At 36.9% G+C, this 9,122-nt stretch overlaps 1 pseudogene; it reads left to right on the plus strand.

Annotated features, from left to right (window-relative positions):
• Nucleotides 1-2,783: 2,783 nt before the first annotated feature.
• LOC129677958 (U6 snRNA-associated Sm-like protein LSm3) lies at nucleotides 2,784-3,086 on the plus strand (annotated as a pseudogene).
• The last annotated feature ends 6,036 nt before the right edge of the window (nucleotides 3,087-9,122 follow it).

Below are 9,122 nucleotides of genomic sequence, written 5' to 3' on the forward strand. Positions count from 1 at the left end.
GACTTTGTGGGTATAGCTTGTGACATTGCTACTGGACACAGTCTCCCAACAAACTCCCTGATTCTCTGGCTCTTATGTTTTCATCTTGTCTTCCATAATGTTCTTGGAGCCTTAGGGCCATGACTTTATGAGCAATGGGTGCTTGGCTAGGTTTCCTGTACCAGGAATAATTTTCTTCTTGTTGATTATGTCTTAAATCCAATTAAAGAGCTGTTGCTTATTACCAAAGAATTCCTGACATCACTACACCTTTAGGGTGATCATCCATGCTGGTTGTTGTGGTTCATAGGCATCACATATGGGTAGGACTATTGGTTGCTTCTCTTCTTTGGAAGATTGCATGGGGCCTTCTGGTACTCTAATAGCTTAGCTTCAGAGAGGAAGCATTTAGGTCAGTTGCTAAATGGACTCTGTATCTGAGGTACATGTTGTCTTCAGCAATAGGGAGTTAACTTCCATCTCTGTGGGATACCAAAGGGCATTAACAATAGTTTGAAATGTTTGGGGAAGTCTCTTGGACAGCTCGAAAGAGGAATCATATGCCTTGTGTTGGTTTTGGTTAGGAGATCTTTGGCTGTTGGATGGAGCCCAGTCATCCAGATGATAAACTTATTTAAACTCTACGTGTATATTTAGACACAGACTTATGCGTATTATAAGTTCCCAACATCCATTGCAGCTGTATTCACAATAGCCAGGGAATGGAAAGAAACTAAAAGTTCTTTAACTGATGAAAGGATAATGAGAATACAGTACACATATACTATGGAATAATATTCAACTGTAAAGGAGAATGAAATAATGAACTTTGTAGGTGAATGAGACTAGAAAATACCATATTCGGTGAGATGACCCAGACCCAGACCCAGAAAGACAAATGTTGCATGTTTTCTCTCACCAGATGTTCTTAGCTCTAAATCTTCAGATATAATTAAATATTCTGAAGTAACTGAGCAAACTAGAAAGCAAAATCGGACCTTTCTCAGGGTATTAAATGTGGGGGAGGAACAGAAAGAGGGGATAACAGGTACAAGTGATTTGAAAGAGAGATGGAAAAGAGGAGAATCTTCAGGGAAGGGAGATAAATACAGAAGCTAGAGAGAGGAGGGTAAAACAATATAAGGATGCCTGAAAAGACGTAGGGAATCAAACCCCTAACTATCACAGCCTGTTTTAAAACTGGACCATATGTTTTCTTCAGTCTTTGTTTTTTAAGCTTTTTATGTAGTCTGGATATTAATCTTCTGTCAGATGTACATCTAGTAAAAACTCCTACTTTGTGAGCTTCCTCTTCATTTCGTTAATTGTTTCCTCAGCTGTGTGGACGTTTCTTTCTTTCTTTCTTTCTTTCTTTCTTTCTTTCTTTCTTTCTTTCTTTCTTTCTTTCTTTCTTTCTTTCTTTCTTTCTTTCTTCTCCTCCTCCTCCTCCTCCTCCTCCTCCTCCTCCTCCTCCTCCTCCTCCTCCTCTTCTTCTTCTTCTTCTTCTTCTTTTTTTGTATTGTGAAGTCACATTTCTCAATTGTTGTCCTTAATTCCTGGACAAATGTAATCCTATCACCTAACTCCTTTATCATGTAGGTTCCTGCCTATGTTTTCTTCTAGCAGTTTTGGTGCTTTATGCTTCAAATTTAAAGCTTTGGTCTTCTTTAGGTAATTTTCATGAAAGGTGATGGATATGAATCTAATTTCATTCTTCTGCATGTGAACATCCAATTTTGCCACAAGCATTTGTTGAAGATGCTGTCTTTTCTTCAGTGTGTGTGTGTGTGTGTGTGTGTGTGTGTGTGTGTGTGTGTGTGTGTTGTATTTGCCTTTGTCAAATATCAAATGGCTGTTTTTATGTGTATTCCTGATTGGGTATCCTATTTCGTTTCATTGGTTTATTTGTCAATTTTTTTGGGCTAGTACATACTCTTTTTATATCTTTTTTTCTGTTTTTACTTCTTTGATGAATATGGATATTTTGATTAAGTTTGCATAGAATTGGTAAATTGCTTTTTGTAGAGTGGTTATCTTTACAGTAGTAATTCTACCACTCCACAAACATGGGAGGTCTTTAATTTTCTAATGTCTTCCTCAATATCCCTCTTCCCAGAGACTTGTTTTCATTATAGAGATTTTTTCCTCTTTGGCTTATTCCCAGAATTTTTTTTCTTGGAGGCCATGAAATAAAAGTGTGTAAATGAAAGTGTGTTCATAATCTCCTTTTCAATATTTGTTGTTGATGTGTAGACAGGCTACTGATTAATGTAAAAGATTTATACCTTAACACTTAGAATCATTCTTTGTTTCTAGACATGCTCTTGTGGTAAATTTTGGTATCTCTTATGTATAACACATCATCTGCAAGAGATAATTTGACTTATTTATTATTTCATATTCAATTATTATTATTATTATTATTAAAATTTTGCCTTATTGTGACAGCTAGTGCTTTCAGCACTCTACAGAAAGGAAGTAGGGATAGTGGATTAGCCCTGTTTTCTTCCTGATTTCAATGGATTTGCTTTGAGTTTCTCCATTTGGGATAATGTTGGATGTGGTTTTGTCATATGCAGTCTCTGCTATGCTGAAGTATTATCTCCCAGTCCTACTTTCTCTAGGACCTTTATCATAAAAACATGTTGGTTTTGTTAAAGGCTTTTCTTCCCCCTCCCCCCATCTATTGAGATGATGTGGTATTTGTCTTTAATTCTATTTATGTGATTATTGTTTCTATTTACTTACATGTATTGAACCATTTCCACATTTCAATGATAAAGTCAACTTGGGGTGTTTGAAACATGGCGGATGACATAGATCAGCAACGACCACTAATACTGTAGAGGAGCCCCCAGATCTCATCAGGCTCAGTTTGGATGAGCAACTTTATGTGATGATGAGAAATGACCGAGAGCTTGGAGTCAGATTACATGCTTGTGAGCAACATTTAAATATGATCCTGGGAGATGTTGGAGAAACTGTGATGATGATAGTGATGAAGAGACACACAAAGAGGTATATAAATCAACAAAATGGAACATCCCATGCTCTTCATCCTGGGAGATGGTGCTGTTTTAGTTGCCCCTGCATTGAGAGTTGGCTGACACTGAAGATGGATCCTGTGTAGGAAAGTGGAGACTTTGCCCCTTGAGATGCAAAGGACACTCACAGAGAGAAGCTCACATGTGTTCTGATGGTCAGAAATGACCCAAGGACCCCTCCACCTTCGAAAGAATTTCATTTGCAAGTAACTTACAACCTCTCCAGCTAAATGACATGTAATGACATGTTCTTTCCCCAGCCCTCAACTAGTGTAACTGCTTTGCTCTTTTCAGGAGTTGCTTTGCCCATTGTTCTTGCAGTTACTTTCAGGTTGTTTTTCTTTAAATTAAATTTGATGTTTCCTTTAAAAAAAGCCTACTTGGTCTGTGTTGTTTATTAATATTTCATTGAGGATTTTTGTGTGTATGTTCATCAGGGACAATTGGTTTCTAGGGTTTGTTTGGTTTTGGTTGTGTCTTTACTTGGAGTTTGAGTAATACTGGCTTTGTAGAGTGAGTTTGGAAGTACTCCTTCTATTTCTATTTTTATGACCAATGAAGAAGTACTAGTTGTAGACCTTTCTTTGAAAGTCTGGTAGAACTACACTGTGAACCCATCTGGGCCTTGGCTTTTGGGTTAGTTGGGAGGCTTTTTATTACTCTATCCATCAAAAAAAGTTAAATTTTTTTTAACTTAATAAAATATCTTATTAGGAAGTAGTAGGAATAAGAAGATACAAGTCTTTGGTACATGGTAGTCGAATGCACACTTGAGAGCCTCCTGTTTCAATGCTGGTTAGGATTTCTTTCCATTTATTACTTAATTTCTTGATTAAGCTCATTGATTTCATTATGTTTATTATCATTTCATTAGCAAAGCTTTTTAAAAATATTTTTTATTTTAATTTTTATTAATTGCACTTTATTCACTTTGTATCCCACCATAAACCCCTCCCACCTCCCCTCCCAATCTGGCCTTCCCTCCCCCTTCTCCATGCATGCCCCTCCCCAAGTCCACTGATAGGGGATGTCTTCCTCTCCTTCCTTCTGATCCTAGTTTATCAGATCTCATCAGGAGTGGCTGCATTGTCTTCCTCTGTGGCCTGGTAAGGCTGCTCCCCCCTCAGGGGGAGGTGATCAAAGAGAATGCCAATCAGTTCATGTCAGAGGCAGTCCCTGTTCCCATTACTATGGAACCCATTAGGAGACTAAACTGCCATGGGCTACATCTGTGCAGGGGTTCTAGGTTATCTCCATTCATGGTACTTGGTTGGAGTATGAGTCTCAGAAATGACCCCTGTGCTCAGATTTTTTGGCTCTCTTGCTCTTCTTGTAGAGATCCTGTCCTCTCCAGATCTTACTATTTCCCACTCCTTTCATAAGATTTCATGCACTCTGCCCAATAGTTGACCAAAAGTCTCAGCATCTACTTTGATAGTCTGCAGGGCAGAACCTTTCAGAGGCCCTCTGTGGCAGGTTCCTAACTTGTTCCCTGTTTTCTCCTTCTTCTGATGTCCATCCTCTTTGCCTTTCTGGATGGGGATTGAGCCAGGGCTCTCCCTCTTGATTAGTTTCTTTAGGTGTACAGATTTTAGTAGGTTTATCCTATATTACATGTCTATATGAGTGAGTATATACCATGTGTGTCTTTCTGCTTGTGGGATAGCTCACTCAGGATGATCTTTTCCAGATCCCACCATTTACCTGCAAATTTCTTGATTTCCTTTTTTTTTTTTTTTATTGCTGAGTAATATTCCATTGCGTAGATGTACCACAATTTCTGTATCCATTCATCTCCAAAATTTTTATGGGTCTATTTAGGTTGTTGATCTCTTCTTAGTTTAATTTTTGTGGTTTTGATGATTCAGCAATTCACTCATTTCTTTTAGATTTTTTTTTTAGTGTAGTGGAGTGCAAAAATTTAAAGTATTCTTTTATAATAATAATAATATCATTTTTGGCGTCTATTGTAGTGTTTCCTTCTTCATTCCTGCTTCTTTGAATTCCTTATTTCTTTTTGTTAGTTGGGCCAATGGTCTGTTGATCTGTTGAAAATTTGTTTCATGTTATTATTTGGTGTGAATGTGTGTTTGCCTGTGGATGTGTCTGTACACCAAGCACGTGCCTGGTGTCCTTGGAGGCCAGAAGAGGGCATTGCATCCCTTGGAACCAGAGTAACAAACAGGCAAATGGGAGCTACCATGCAAGTTCTGGAATATGCCCAGGAGTGGAACACCTGGGCCATATGGTGGTTGTATTTTTAAGGTTTTGAAGAAACTACAGATTTATTCCATAATTGATGTATTAATTGGAACTCCCACTAGTAAAAGTCTTCCTTTTTCCCAACATCTCCAGCATTTGTCAGATTTGATAACAGCTATTTCAGTGGGGTGGGATAGTATCTCAAAGTAGTTTTAATTGGCAGTTTTTTGGTGACTGGGATTTTGAGTGCTTTAAAAAGTATTATTGGCCATTTGTGTGTATTTTGCTGTTGAAAATCTGTCTACTCCATTGTTTGGCTCAACGGTTGATTGCCAGTTTTATTTCGTTGGTATTGAATTCATGTAGTTCTTGCAAATTTTGTTATTTGTCTCTTGTCTAAAGTATAGCTGGTAAAAATGTTCACGGATTCTGTATGCTCTGCTGACAGCTCCCCTTGTCGCACACCAACTTTTAATTTCACGTAGTACCAGCTGCTGACACTTTGCGCTTTTTTTTTTTTTTTTGAGCTAGCGATGTTCTGTTCAGAAAGTCCTCACCTACCACAGATTATTCTCTGTGTTTTTATTTAGAAGTTTGAGAGTTTCTGGTCTGATACATTTTCAGTTGGGTTTTGTATAAGGTGAAAGACATGATTCTAATTTTATTTTTCTGCATATTTGATGTCCTATTTTGCCAGCACCACTTGCTGAATAGGCTAATTTTTTCACTGCCTCTTTTTGCCAACTTTGTAAAGAATTTGACAGGCATAGTTTTGTTAGTTTATTTTCAGAACCTATTTTCCATTACATTGATCTACCTGTGTGGTTTTATGCCAGTGCCAGGCTGGATTTTTTTTTTTTAAATCACCATAGCTCTGTAGCTTAATTTGAATTCATGTATTGTGACCTGTCTAGTTGTATTCTTGCTTAGTACTGTTTTGACTATTTTATGGTCTTTTGTGGTTCCATATAAATTGCTGGATTTTTTCTAGACCTGTACTATATAACTCCATAATTTTAAAATTGAAAATGGATTTTGACACAATACATTTATACAGTCTCTCCTTCACCAACTCCTTCTAGATCTATCCACCTTGCCAGCCACCCAGATCCACACCCTTTCTCTCTCTCATTAAAAAGCAAATATATACTCTAACAAAATAAAACAAAACAAACCAGAATAGGGCAAAACAAACAGGAAGAATGAGTGTAAAAGAAAAAGTGCAAGAAACACATGCAGATACAGAGACATATACATTTCTACACAGAAATTCTATAAAAACACAAAATTGGAAATCATATTATACAAGTTGTAAGAAATCCCAGACAGATCATCATGGGACAAAAACAGAGCCCTTTAAAAATGCCATTGAGTTCACGTTGTGTTGACCATTTGCTGCTGGGCTTGCCCGTAAGTGTGGTTGTGTATGCAGTGAGATTTATTTAGAGAAAACTAAGTTTCTTTCTGAGCAGGTATGAATTGGAGATAACCTCTGTGTTAGGAATGGGGGCATTTGTTTGCTTATGTCAGATCAAGAACCCCTGTACATGCTGCTAGTTTCTCTGAGTTCATACGTGTGTCAGTCCTGTTGTAGGCCTTGTTTCATTGGTGTCTACCATCCAAATTGGCTTTTGCAATCTTTCTGCCTCCTTTTCTGCAGGATTCCCTGAGCCCTAAGGAGAGAGATTTGATGGAGAGATCCTATTTAGTACTGAGTATATCACCAGAATTTTGATGGATATTACATTTAATCTATTCATTAGTTTTGGTAGCACAGCCATTATCACAGTATTAATTCTAATAACTCAGGAGTGTGGAAGGCCTTTTATCATCTAATATATTTTCTGATTACTTTTTCCATGTCTTAAAATGCTCATTGTAAAGGTCTTTCTCTTCTTTGGGTAGGTATATTACTAGATACATTTTTTAGATACTTTTTTTTGAGCTATATTGAGTGGGATATATTTTCTATTTTTCTCTCAGACTAAATTTTCAGTATATGTATAAAGGGTATTTTATATATTGATTTGTACCTTATAACTATCATGTTTATTAGATCTAAATGTTTTCTGCTAAAATACTAAGATAAAATAAAATAATTATAGCAGCTTTCATATGATAGAAATTCACAAAGAATCTTTTCTTTAAGTTATTTTACATTCTTCATCGTAGGTATAAATAGGAACTATATTTGTATTATTTTAAAGCAAACTGTGAAGTTAATAACCAACCTGTTTCTGTCAACATTGTCTTTTTTTCTTTTTAAACAAGAAATGGGAATCATTGCCTTTTCCAATGGAAAAAGGGTTCTTATTTTGTGTTTAGCTGTATGTAGATATTACATTTTTCTTTCTTTCTTTCTGTTTTTTTTTTTTTTTTTTGAGACAGGGTTTCTTTGTGTTGCCTTGGCTGCCCTGAACTCACTTTGTAGACCAGGCTGGCCTTTTGAGGGCTGGGATTATAGGCATGCACCACCATGCCTGGCTCTGGACATCACTTGTTGTGTGTGTGTATGTGTGTGCATGTTTTATTTTGTTTGTGCTATGAAGATTTACATAATAAACAATATTATTATAAAATATTTAATCTGTTCTCTGTGGTTATGGTTTCACCTCTTTCATTAAGCTAAGTAAACTTTCTCTTATGACTGCAGAGGAGGATCCTATGAGTTTTAAATTTGGCTGTATCAAAATAAAAACTAGGTCTATATCCAAGACATGACTAGAAACACTCTTGTGAATATTGTCCCTCCGATTTGTAAATATTAGCACACTTGTGCTACAAGCTCATCTCAAATTGAGAGAAATATGACTGGGATTTGTATATAAAATTCTGTTTATGGTCAAGAGTGAATAGCGAAAAGTAACTTCTATAAAACCTTCATAAAATACATAAAAACGAAGGTATTGAAAAAAAGTGATGCACTCAAGACTTTAGGATTTACAGTTTCAAGATAAAAGAAAGAACAGCATGTGACTCTCCCTGTGGACTAAATTTTCAGGAGATATGACATTTCACTGGACAGAGAGAACATTTACAAGTGGTGACATGGGAAAGAGAGGGAGAAACAGGAAGGAATAAGAAATAAAGAGAAATCAGCAGTTCTTCTGAAGCATGGATCTAGAAGTATTTTCAGTTTGTAGCCATTAAAGTAATCAATATTTGAGAAACAAATTATAGAGAAGGGTCACAGGGAAATGAGGCTCAGGACAAATGTCACGTTGCTCTGTGATGCCTAATCTTGATTGTCACCTTGGCTGGATCTGGCATTAATTAAAATGTAAGATTCTGGCACTCCACTCCTGATGAGATCTGATAGACCAAGATCAGAAGGAAGGAGAGGGGGACCTCCCCTATCAGTGGACTTGGGGAACAGCATGCATGAAGAAGGGGAAGGGAAGGTGGATTAGGAGGCAAGGAAGGAGGAGATTATGGGGGGATACAAAGAGAAAAAAGTGTAATTAATAAAAATTAAAAAAAGTGAAAAAAAGATGCCGGCACTCTAGTGAGAAATTTTCTTGACCATATTATTTGAAGCAGGGGGACCCACTTGAAATCTGGGTGGTACTTTCTGGTGGGAAAACAAAATTTGGGTTCCTTTTAACTGTTGGCCTTCATACTTTCTGGAAAGCTCATCTGTCTTGTACTCTTGACATTGATTCACCAATATTAGAGCGAAATTCTTTGGGATTTCAATGTAGACTGAAGACAGCTGTCCAGTCTCCTGGATTGAATAGCTACTGGATTCCTGATCTTTTCAATGTGAGCCATTGATTGATTACTCAGACCTGTAAGTCAGTGTAACCCCTCTTCCACTATCTGTCTGTCTATTTCTATCTACTATCTACTATCTATCTATCTATCTATCTATCTATCTATCTATCTATCTATCTATCT

This window comes from Psammomys obesus, unplaced genomic scaffold, assembly GCF_907164565.1.
Source record: "Psammomys obesus unplaced genomic scaffold, mPsaObe1.curated_primary_1811, whole genome shotgun sequence".
Lineage (NCBI taxonomy): Eukaryota > Metazoa > Chordata > Mammalia > Rodentia > Muridae > Psammomys > Psammomys obesus.